Consider the following 13,257-nt stretch of genomic DNA (forward strand, 5'->3'; position numbering starts at 1 on the left):
CTTAGCAAAACCCTAGAGGTAGGGCCAGTTATTCTCCCCACTTCACAGATGAGGACATCAAGACTATACAAGATCAAATAACTTGCCAAGGTAACACCTCTAGGAAATGAAAGAATTAGAATCCAAAGCCCTAATGCCTGCCCTTTAAGAAGCTTATAGTTTCAGGGGCGCCTGGGTGGCTCAGTCGGTTAAGCGTCCAACTTCAGCTCAGGTCACAATCTCGCGGTCCGTGAGTTCGAGCCCCGCGTCGGGCTCTGGGCTGATGGCTCAGAGCCTGGAGCCTGCTTCCGATTCTGTCTCCCTCTCTCTCTGCCCCTCCCCCGTTCATGCTCTGTCTCTCTCTGTCTCAAAAATAAATAAAACGTTAAAAAAAAAATTAAGAAGCTTATAGTTTCAAAAAAAAAAAAAAGAAGAAGAAGATGAAGAAGCAGCTTATAGTTTCATAAGACAAAAGTTAAATACGTGGCACAAATGAAGAAACAAGACAAGACAGGATGGAATCAAGGTCCATGTTATATATTACATTATTTGTTCAAACTTGTTCATCCCTATTCTGCCCTTCTCATGCTTCCCTCTGGGTAGAATAGGGTCATCAAAGGTTGATTGAAGACACGTAGTGAAGAGCCCAGCAGACTCAAAGCTAACTCCCAGCCCTTAAGACTAAGAAATAGTTGATCATTATCATAAGCCACTGAGATGTTGGGGGTGTTACCAGAGCAGAAGCTGACTAACACAGACCTACATGTACAATATTGCTACTGGTATTCAAGTTTCCAGCTAAACTCTATTCCTCTTTCCATTTTTGCCAAAACAAAAAGCAATATCCCTTTATCCCTTTTTTTTTTAAAGTTTGTTTATTTATTTTGAAAGAGAGAGGCAGAGAGAGAATCCCAAGCAAGCTCTGTACTATCAGCACAGAGCCTGAGGTGGGGCTCGAACTCATGAACCATGAGATCATGACCTGAGCCAAAATCAAGGGTCGGTTGCTTAACCAATTGAGCCACCTCGGTGCCCACCCCCCTCCTATTTTTAAAGAATATAGACAAAAATGTTTCTGGAACTAAATATTAGTTCACTCAGATAGAAATGATCATTACATTTTCCCACCATGGTGGTCCTAGAAATAGAAACAACATGAAAACATTGAGACAAAACAAAGTTAAAGGAGTAAAGCACAAAATCATCCAGAATTCTTTCACTCAGAGCTAACATTATTAATAATAGGTGAACTTCACTCCGGGTATCTCTCTCTGTATATCTATGGATTAAAAGGTAGATGGATGACTAGTCAGAAATAATTTCTTAAAAATGAAACACATGATACTTGAAGTAAGCTTGACTTTTCTACCTATAAATGATCTGACTTTTCTGCCTGGAAATTTCCCTACCCTCATGTTATTTTTTATTTTTTCTAATCCAACACGGTTTTATCAACTACAGTCACCATGTTATACATTAGAGTCTCAGTATGTATTCATCTTATAGCTGAAAGCTTGTACCCTTTAACCAACCTCTCCCTATTTCCCTCATTTTTAAGCCCTAAATGCTATTAAATTAGAATACGTTTTAGCACCTACTGTCTTTTTTAGCATTGGCTTAGTTTCTTCCTCCATTTCTTAGAAATTCCCTTCTTACCTCTCTACCTCAAGAATTTTAGTACTTGCTCCTATTTCATGTTGAACAAATGGGGCATTGGGCCAAAGGAGGGCTTCCCAAGAGGCTTATTCTCACTGCCTTCTCCAAGGAAGTGAGCTACTAATGCCAGTGTCCTTGGGTTCTTCAATACCTGTTACCATATTTCTGCTACAGCATGCCTCCCATCTCTTTCTCACTTCCTTCCCTCCCCAAAAATGTTTGACCTCGAGTAGGTAAAAATGAAAGGATACTCATGTCTGACTTCATTCTCTCTCTCTCTCTCTCTCTCTCTCTCTCTCTCTCTCTCTTCCCCCTCCTCTCCCTTCTCCCTTTCTTTCTCCCTCCTTCCCTTTATTCCTTCAAGGATCTGAGGTCTTTTCTTTCCTGTTTTCTTTCCTTTTCTTTCCTGTAAGGACTTCCCTTACCTTCAAGTTGGCATCAATCTTCCCCTTTTACTAGAGTCATAAAATGATGCTACAGTTATGAGAGCACAAAGTGTATAATAAAGATTTTTAAGAATCTACTTCCGATCCCTATGCATTCGTGCGAGCACAACATCATCTTTGGATCTCACATGTCACTGTTGGTGTACTGACATGATGTCCAGAGAAGACACAGCAACCTGGAAATCTCCCTTCTTAAAAATCCAACTTTTGAAAGATTTTCTAAAGTATTTTGCTATGGGAGCAAAAACTGTGGTCTCCAAGTAAATGCAACATAGCCGTGCTTCCTTCTAGGTATAAGGAAAGGCTCTGGTGCTGAAGAGCAAGAACACCATGATATGCAGGGGCGCCTGGATGGCTCAGTCAGTTAAGTGTCCAACTTCAGCTCAGGTCACGATCTCGCGGTTGGTGGGTTCGAGCCCCGCGTCGGGCTCTGGGCTGATGGCTCAGAGCGTGGAGCTTGCTTCCAGTTCTGTGTCTCCCTCTCTCTCTGCCCCTCCCCCGTTCATGCTCTGTCTCTCTCTGTCTCAAAAATAAATAAACGTTAAAAAAAAATCTTAAAAGAACACCATGATATGCATAACAAATGGAATGACATCTGGAAAACAATCCGGCTAAGGAGAAACCATGGTCTCATATCCAGGGTAAAGTGGTCTTCAAGTTTCCCAAGAAGGACTCTGAGACGAAAGATGCGCAGCTTGCCAAATAGCTGCCAGCCACTGCTTATGTTGATGGCACAGCTCCGTGCAAGGTCACATACTCAGTCCAAAACTGAGTCTGGGTCTGGGAAAACTTCCTTTTTTCCAGCCTTGAACATCACAACCAATGTCTCAGGGATACAATTGAAAGCCTGAGGGATGTGCCCCTGAATAAGACAATTGAAGGTGAAGGTGGAACACGGCAAAGCCATATTGCCGAACATGTTGAACATTTCCTTCAGGTCCATCACCCAGCAGGTGTTTGACAAAAGCAGCTCTTACAACCCCAAATGCTTTACATTCTTCCTTGCAGTAGGGAACCTACAATGCCATCAGCATTTGTGAACTGGTTCCCCCAGATGCTCCATCAGCACCCCACTCTATCATCAGTGGCTATAAGTGGGGCCCGACTGGCTCTGTGGAGACCAATTTCATCCTTAACATGATTTGGACTGGCAATGGTTGACAGAAGCAAATGTCAGGGAAATCAAAAGCTCACAGTGAAACATCAGGCACACAAGAAAACGCGTGATGAAGGAAGACAGCTGAAATAACCAACACACAAAGACGTGCCTGCAAGACTTCAGGTCCTTGAATTCTCAAACACAGAATATAAAATAACTATGATTATCGTGTTCAAAGAAATGAAAGACAGATTTTTAAATGCCTACAGGGAACAGAAGACTACTTTCCAAAGAAATGTGTTTTGTTGGCATTAATCATCTTTTATTGCAATTCAATGAAGATATCAAACAATTTAGTAAACAGTGTCAAATGCCAAGATCTGGAGTGCTGAGCAAAGGTGTAAGGTCTGTGCTGAGTGGGAGATAATATGTTGAGAATTCCAGTGTCAAAAGAAACAATCTGTGACAACATCGTACCATCAGGTCTTCAACAGACTTGAAGACTTTACATCTTTAGGCCTTGAGGAAATTGATGCCCTCTTACACAGTCTACAGGAGTATGAATTGGTTCAACATCGACAGGAGGGCAACTTCAAAGTCCAACGTCTAGGGGCGCCTGGGTGGCGCAGTCGGTTAAGCGTCCGACTTCAGCCAGGTCACGATCTCGCGGTCCGTGAGTTCGAGCCCCGCGTCGGGCTCTGGGCTGATGGCTCAGAGCCTGGAGCCTGTTTCCGATTCTGTGTCTCCCTCTCTCTCTGCCCCTCCCCCGTTCATGCTCTGTCTCTCTCTGTCCCAAAAATAAACGTTGAAAAAAAATTAAAAAAAAAAAAAAAAAAGTCCAACGTCTAAAGCCTAAAAAACATACTCTTTGGCTAAAATCTCCCTTCTGGGAGTTTCTTCCAAAGAAAAAATTAAGAATGCATGGAAAGGTTTAATTATGATATTAGAAGCAATATAAATATCCAAAAATTAGGGATTGTTAAATAAATCATGCACATCCAAGGGGAAGGAGGAGACTGGGCACTTAGAAAGAAATGTGCTAGAATGAAAGTCACTTTGCTGTGTACCAAAGCCAGTCCTGCCCTTCCCCTCTGAGACAGGTGTGCTTTTATTTGTTTATTTTTAATTATTTTTGAAATATGGTAGAATTTTTATGTTTATTTTTTTAATGTTTATATTTGAGAAAGAGACAACACGTGCACAAGCAGGGGAGGGGCAGAAAAAGGGAGACAGAGGATCTGAAGAAGGCTGTGTGCTGACAGCAGAGAGCCTGATGTGGGGCTGCCACAAACTGTGAGATCATGACCAGAGCAGAAGCCAGACATTTAACCGACTAAGCCACCCAGGTGCCCACCCACGTGCCCCTGGTACAAGGTTTATTTGATGCAACCTTAAGCTACTTACTTTATTTAACCTTCTGAGCCTCAGTTTTCTTATTTAAGTGAAAACAGTCATATCTATACTCCAGCATTATCGTAAGAAATAAATAGGATAAAATAGACAAAGTGCTTAATTAGTGTTTGCTATGTTTTAGACTCAGTAAGGGGTAGTTACTTCTTTTTTTTTTTTAATTTTTTTTTTCAACGTTTATTTATTTTTGGGACAGAGAGAGACAGAGCATGAACGGGGGAGGGGCAGAGAGAGAGGGAGACACAGAATCGGAAACAGGCTCCAGGCTCTGAGCCATCAGCCCAGAGCCCGACGCGGGGCTCGAACTCACGGACCGCGAGATCGTGACCTGGCTGAAGTCGGACGCTTAACCGACTGCGCCACCCAGGCGCCCCAAGGGGTAGCTACTTCTAATTCATTTTTTTTTTAATGTAAAACACAATAAAATAGCATCACAAGAAGTTGGATATTTGAGAGAAAAACTAATTCTTCTACCTTATGTCAATGATTTTATCTCTTCTTGTTTCACTTTTAGATTTTGTTCACATTTGCCATCATGGTGGGCATACACTTATTTCTTTTGCATATTATTTAAAAACTTTTAAATTTGAAAGTAATACAAAATAAAATAGTACAAGGAATGCTCACATACTCTTTACCCAGATTATCCAGAATTCTTTTACTTCACATACTTGAATTTGCTCTCACTCCTGTGTGTATATAAGGGTGGTAAGTGAGTGAAACACACATACGTACACACACACACATACAGATATATAGATATACACATATGTTGCATTCGTCTACAAGTGCTACCAGAACAAAGCACATAGACAGAGGGACTTAACCAACAGAAAACATTTTCTCACAACTCTGAAGGCCAGCAGGCCAAGATTGGGGAGTCAGCAGCATTGGTTTCTCCTGAGGCAGCTCTCCTTGTAGAAGGCTGTCATCTCCCTTCATCTTCCCATGATCTTCTGTCTGGACATGTTTTGTTCTTTTTTAAAAAATGTTTGTTTATTTTTGAGAGAGAGACAGAGATAGAATGTAATGGGGGAGGGGCAGGGAAGAGAGGGAGACACCGAATTCGAAGCAGGCTCCTGGCTGCAAGCCATCAGCACAGAACCCGATGTGGGGCTCCAACTCATGAGCGGTGAGTTCATGACCTGAACTGAAGTCAGATGCTTAACTGACTGAACCACCCAGGAGCCCCGTACATATTTGTATTCTAATCTCCTCCCCTCAAAAGACCAGTCATGTTGGATTAGGACCTACCCAATGACTCATTTTAACTTAATTACCTCTTTAAAGACCCTACCTCAAATACAGTCATAGTCTCAGCTACTGAGTTAAGACTTCAACATATGAATTGTGGAGGAGACACAATTCAGCCCATAACACACATGCACACACACACACATACACACACACACACACACACACACACACACAGATCTAAACCCATATATAGAGACACACACAGATGCACATATACATAATACATGTATATATGTGTACATATATTCATATACATATGCATATGTATATGTATCTATACACATGCCTATGTGTACATGTATATACACACATTGATAAATATAAAATATACACGATATTTTTTCTGAACCATGTGAGGGTAGGTCACAGACATATCACATATATCACCTTTACCCTAAATATGTCTATTTCCTAAGTTTCTCATACAACCATAGTGTCAACAACTTCTTACTGTCATGCTACTTTTATGTGATTCACATTCCACACTCTGATTTTGCCAGTTGATCTAATATTTTTCATAACAATTCCTCTCGCACCAGTGCAGCACAGTGTCAAGTATTGCATTTAATTGCATGTCTCTCTTCATCTTTTTTTAATGTGGAAGATTTCCACAGACTTTCCTGGTGTTTTATGGCATTCATATTTTCAATAAATACACTTCAGGTTTTTTAAAAAATGGAATACTTACCATTTTTATTTGGCTGATGTTTCCTTGTGATTAGGTTGAATTACACTGAGGTTATACATTCTTTTTTTTACAATTATTTTTTTTATTTTTAATATAATTTTTGTCAAATTGGCTTCCATACAACATCCAGTGCTCATCCCAACAAGTGTCCTCCTCAATGCCCATCACCCACTTTCCCCTCTCTGCCACCCCCCATCAACCCTCAGTTTGTTCTCTGTATTAAGAGCTTGCCTCCCTCCCTTTCTGTTTGTAACTATTTTCCCCTCTCCCCTTCCCCATGGTCTTCTGTTAAGTTTCTCAAGATCCACATATGAGTGAAAACATATGGTATCTGTCTTTCTCTGACTGACTTATTTCACTTAGCATAATACCTTCAGTTCCATCCACATTGCTGCGAATGGCAGGAATTTATACTTTCTCGTTGCCAAATAGTATTCCATTATATATATAAACCACATCTTCTTTATCCATTCATCAGTTGATGGACATTTAGGCTCTTTCTATACTTTGGCTATTGTTGAGAGTGCTGCTATAAACATTGGGGTACATGTGCCCCTATGCATCAGCACTCCTGTATCCCTTGAGTAAATTCCTAGCAGTGCTCATTCTTGGTTGGCATACTACATAGGTCGTGTTCTTCCTAGGGTATTATACACGTGTCCATCATATGTGGTGTTAATTTTTGTGTGTGTGAGGTCAGGCCATTAGGTCAAGGTGTTGCCTGACTTCTCCACTGCATAATTACTGGGTTTTTTGTTTTTTTTTAAAGCTCCTTGCTCTTTTCTTTCTACCTTTTTTTTTTTTAATGTTTATTTATTCATTCTTTTAGACAGAGAGAGAGCGAGCAGGGGAGGGACAGAGAGAGAGAGAGAAAGACAGAATCCCAAACAGGCTCCGTGCTGTCAGTGCAGGGCCTGATGTGGGGCTCGAACCCATGAACTGGGAGATCATGACCTGAGCCGAAACCAAGAGTCTGAGGCTTAACTGACTGAGCCACCCAGCTACCTCCAAAATTACTGTTTAGTGTGCAGTTACTTTTGCATCCTGCTCTTTTCACTTAACATTATAGAAGATTGAAAAAAAAAATATAGAAGATTGGCAGAGACCACAAGTTTCCCTTCAACATCCATTCTCCAAAATTTTAAGCTGGACACATTTCTTGAAATTGGTTATAATCACATGATTAGGTCCTGTCCAATGATGTGGGAACAGAAGTGACATGTGATTTCCAGGCCTGTGTTTTAGAGGGAAAGAGCATGTCTCCCTTTTTTATTTCCCTCTTCCCATGGGCTGGGATTTAATCCTGACAGTGGAGGCTGGATTAGTCATCTTGGACCATGCAACAGGAGCTGCATGTGGAGAATGGCAGGGCCACGAGACAGAAGGAGCCCAGCTAGCATCCTGCAATTTTCATGGGGGAGAGCCACCATACCTTCTGACACTTCTACAAAGTAAAAAAGTAAACTTCCATCACATTTGTGATATATTTTAGGTTTCTGTAATAGCTTCAGTAACTTTTTTTTAACATAGGTGTTTATCCTTGTTGCCACATAGTTTCATAATTGTTTTTTAACTGCTATATAATATTCCATCAAGTGATGTGCTAATAAATTAACAACCATTCTCCTATTAAGTATGTATTGCTTATGTTTTTCCCCTATTATATATAATGTTATAATTAAGAGTTTAGTATATATAACTTTTTCATTTTTGTGGATTATTTTCTTAAGTAAATTCCTAGATATGTGATTATTAGGTTAAAAATAGAAAAGAGATCACAGCTCTAGGTACGTTTTGTTCAAACGTTTTCCAAAAAAGAAATTCTGTGGTTGGATTCTGATATGCAGTGCTAAATAACTTATGCTTTTGGATAATTAACTTAATGTGATGCTAAGTGATTTTCTTCAGCAATTAATATATAGTTTAAAAACAAATCAAAATGTGAATTAAGGTTAGTTATAATTGATGCATGAGAGGATATTTATTTCCATATTTTCCAATGTCAATGGTACTTCCATCTTAATGAAGCATACAAATATTTGCAAAATGTGAGCATATGTAGAACTACCATACAATCCAGCAATTCCACTTCTAAGTACTTATCCAAAGAAAATGAAAACACTAATTTGAAAAGACATATGCATTACTATGTTCATCACAGCATTATTTACAATAGCCAAGATACGGAAACAACCTAAATGTCCATGGATGAATGGATAAAGCAAATGTGACATTTATATACAATGGAATATTACTCAGCCATAAAAAAGAATGAATTCTTGCCATTGGTGACAACATGGATGGACCCAGAGAGTATTATGTTAAATGAAATAAATAAATCAGAAGAGAGAAATAACATATGACTTCACTTATATGTGGAATCTAAAAAACAAAACAAACAAAACAGAAACTGACTCATAGATACAAAGAACAAATTGACGGTTGCCAGAGGGAAGGGCGTTAGGGGGATGGACAAAATAGGTGAAGGGGATTAAGAAGTACTAACTAACAGTCCTAAATAAGACACAGGGTTGTCATGTACAGCACAAGGAATATCGTCAACAATATTGTAACTGCTTTAAATGGTGACAGATGATAACTAGACTTATTGTGGTGACCATTTCATAATGTATATGAATATTGAATTACTGTTATACACCTGAAACTCATATGATATTGTGTCAGTTATTTTTCACTAAAAAATAATATAAAAGCAAAAAAAAAATGTGGACATGTTCCTGGAGGATATAATAATTCATCATATCATGACTGAATTACTGCTTTTTCAATTCTCCATTTGATTACATAAAAGAAAGCCTCGATTTGGTACTGGTATGTTTTAACACCACTAATTTCCTTTTAGAATTCTCCATTTTCAACAGAGAGAGAGCCAGGTCTCAGGCAACAGAATCTAGGTGGAATATAATAGTTATATCTGTGATTACTTTTTAATTATGACAAGGGGCTGATTTTCTATTCATAGTCATGACATAACATTTCTTCTTTCAAACTTAGTTTAAAAAGGTCAAGGTTAAAGAGAATAACCATATATCATATGTGGAGGCAAAATAGAAATGGTTAAAATCAAGCACTGAAATTTGAAAAATAGTGACATAAGGAAAGGGATTGGGCTCGGGAATTTACTGCAAACTCTTTTTTGATCTCCAGCAGAGTGTTTTGTTTCTACAAGAACAGTATGGTTAATTTACATTGTAAAATTTGGTACATTTACACTGTAAAATTTGAACTTTTCCCATGATTTGGAACTAGTGTCAAAAACATTGCCTATTGGCTTTAGTCTATCTTTAACTCCATTATTCTTTGAAGTCAATAGGCCTGAAGCAGAAATAGTAAGGGATATTTAGTAATTTTCTTGAAAAAGGAGTGGACCATTTCAATCTTTAGTTGGCAGACATAAGTCTTTATCACCTATTATTTACTGGTGTAGTAGGCACTTTACATACATTGTCCCAGTAATCTATACAACAGTACCGGGGGATGAAGAACATAATCTCTTTTAGAGACAGGGCTCAAAGCAGTGAAGGAAATTTCCCAATGTAAGACAGAAGGGAAGATTAAATATAAAATTCCTAGTGTTGGGGTGTCTGGGTGGCTCAGTTAGTTATGCATCCAACTTCGGCTTAGGTCATGATCTCATGGTTCGTGGGTTTGAGCCCCATGTCAGGCTCTGTGCTGACAGCTCAGAGCCTGGAGCCTGCTTCGGATTCTGTGTCTCCCTCTCTCTCTCTCTCTCTAAGATAAATAAACATTTTTTAAAAAATTTAAATTCCTAGTGTAGTGCCTGGCACGTGTAGCAGATACCAAGTAGATGGTAGTCATCATTATTGGCTTAGTAATTAGCAACTCAGGATTTAGTCTGAGGTCTGCTCAATCCAAGCAGGTCCATGCCTTTGTGTAACACCATGCTGGGCTCTGCAGAATTGCAGAAGAAAAAAGATAGATAACCCAAAACAATAGTAATTCCATGTATCATCCACTCAACAGATCTTTACTCAGTTGTTTACTATGTTCCAGATGCTATGAAATGAGCTTACAATCATTCCATGTACACTCAGGCTAGCTTGGGATCCCACAGGTTGCTACAGTGCCCTTTTCTTCCTATCAAACCCAATGCATAGAATTATTTCTGCTTTGAAGTCTACCATCTATGCTAAAGAGTAAACTAAACTGTGGGGAGGAAACATGTTTACTGCGATGACCACTTTATCCCTTGTATGTATCATAGTGACCAATAAGCTTAAATATTTGAATTAGAAAAAAATGCATAAAAATCAGTATAAACATATATATTCTAGCTTTATATTAATATTTACCTTCAAGAAACACTTAAAAACCTTAAAACACACACACATACACAAACCCCAAAAAACCCTATTATATATGATCCCGGCTATGGTAAAAAAATAAAAACTGAAAGAAATTTCTCAAATTTCTTTATGGGTGGTGGGATTAATAGTATTTTTTATAATACTTTCCATTTTTCTATGTTGTGTTTCTTACATCTATATTAGTAGAAAATAGAATATAAAGTAAAACCTAATGATGACAGAAAATAACCTGTAAAGTCTAAAAAATATGAACGTAAATGTGCATATAGCATCATGTACAATTATCATACTCAAGACCTATATTCTTCCATTCTCCTTACCCTCTCCTACAAAACTGAATGATTCATGCAAACAGAGGCTTAGGGAACGCATACCCTTCTCTCAAATCCTTTGTTAAAAATATGAGGTGGTTGGGGTGCCTAGGTGACTCTGTCGGTTAAGGAGTGACTTGTCTCAGGTCATGATCTCACCATTCGTGAGCTCGAGCCCTGAACTGTCAGCACAGAGCCTGGAGCCTGTTTCAGATCTGTGTCTCCCTCTCTTTCTGCCCCTCCCCTACTCGCTCTCTCTCTCTCTCAAAAATAAACATAAACATAAAAAAAAAAAATACGAGGTGGTAAGTAGACCGCATAGGGAAACCTTCAGAATGAAATTTGGAAGTAGCTAGGTGAGGCAGCCCTCTGCTGGGTAAATAAGAAAACACAGCTACTCCAGAGGATCTTGGCTGGATTGTAAAGGGCATTAAGTGCCTTCAGGGCATCAGGGCACTGAAAACATATTTCCTGAAAATATGGACTTTTGAAGCTAGAGGTCATTCTGGAAGTTGATGTGTAAATATTGATTTTGTAAATATTGAATATGTGTTTAAAATCTGAGCCTCAATCTCTCATCTGTAAAACATAAAGTGATAGTACCTCATAAGGTGATTTTGAAATTAATGTGAAAATGCAGTCATTTAGCATAGTGCTCAACCAACAGTAAATGCTTAACACATGACAACCATTATTTTAGCTTTTGCTCGCATTTTATAATCTTGGCAAGTAATCATTTTACCTTGTGGAACATCTCATGTTTACAAAAAAAGGACTCTAAGAATCTTAAAGAGATTGCATCTAAGCAAAAGATGTGCACATCTGTGTGCATTTAAAAAGAACAACATAGGGGCACCTGAGTGGCTCAGCCAGTTAAGCATCTGACTTCGGCTCAGGTCATGATCTCACAGCTCCTGGGTTTGAGCCCCGTGTCAGGCTCTGCGCTGACAGCTCAGAGCCTGGAGCCTGCTTCAGATTCTGTATCTCCATCTGTCTCTGCCCCTCCCTTGCTCATACTCTGTTTCTCTCTCTCTCAAAAATAAACAAACATAATAAAAATAAAAAGCACAATATTATACTACATCTGAAACTAATGTAACATTGTGTGTCAACTGTACTTCAATAAAAATCACTTTAATGACAAAAAAAACAGTTTATGGCCAAAAAACATGAAAATATTAAACTGAGATTTGTTGACTGAAAAACTGTTTATTAAGGTGTCATTAAATGTGTAGATAGCTTTGGGTAGTATTGACATTTTGACAATATTTATTCTTCCAATCCATGAGCACGGAATGTTTTTCCATTTCTTTAAATCTTCTTCAATTTCCTTCATAAGCTTTCTATAGTTTTCAGCATACCAAATGAACAAATCAGGAGACTATAGATGCTGGAGAGGATGTGGAGAAATGGGAACCCTCTTGCACTGTTGGTGGGAATGCAAATTGGTGCAGCCACTCTGGAAAACAGTGTGGAGGTTCCTCAAAAAATTAAAAATAGACCTACCCTATGACCCAGCAATAGTACTGCTAGGAATTTACCCAAGGGATACAGGAGTACTGATGTATAGGGGCACTTGTACCCCAATGTTTATAGCAGCATCTCAACAATAGCCAAATTATGGAAAGAGCCTAAATGTCCATCAACTGATGAATGGATAAAGAAATTGTGGTTTATATACACAATGGAGTACTACATGGCAATGAGAAAGAATGAAATATGGCCCTTTGTAGCAACATGGATGGAACTGGAGAGTGTTATGCTAAGAGAAATAAGCCATACAGAGAAAGACAGATACCATATGGTTTCACTCTTATGTGGATCCTGAGAAACTTAACAGAAACCCATGGGGGAGGGGAAGGAAAAAAAAAAAAGAAAAAGAGGTTAGAGTGGAAGAGAGCCAAAGCATAAGAGACTCTTAAAAACTGAGAACAAACTGAGGGTTGATGCGGGGTGGGAGGGAGGGGAGGGTGCGTGATGGGTATTGAGGAGGGCCCCTTTTGGGATGAGCACTGGGTGTTGTATGGAAACCAATTTGACAATAAACTTCATATACTGAAAA

This window comes from Prionailurus bengalensis, chromosome C2 (genome assembly GCF_016509475.1).
Source record: "Prionailurus bengalensis isolate Pbe53 chromosome C2, Fcat_Pben_1.1_paternal_pri, whole genome shotgun sequence".
In the NCBI taxonomy this organism is placed as follows: domain Eukaryota; kingdom Metazoa; phylum Chordata; class Mammalia; order Carnivora; family Felidae; genus Prionailurus; species Prionailurus bengalensis.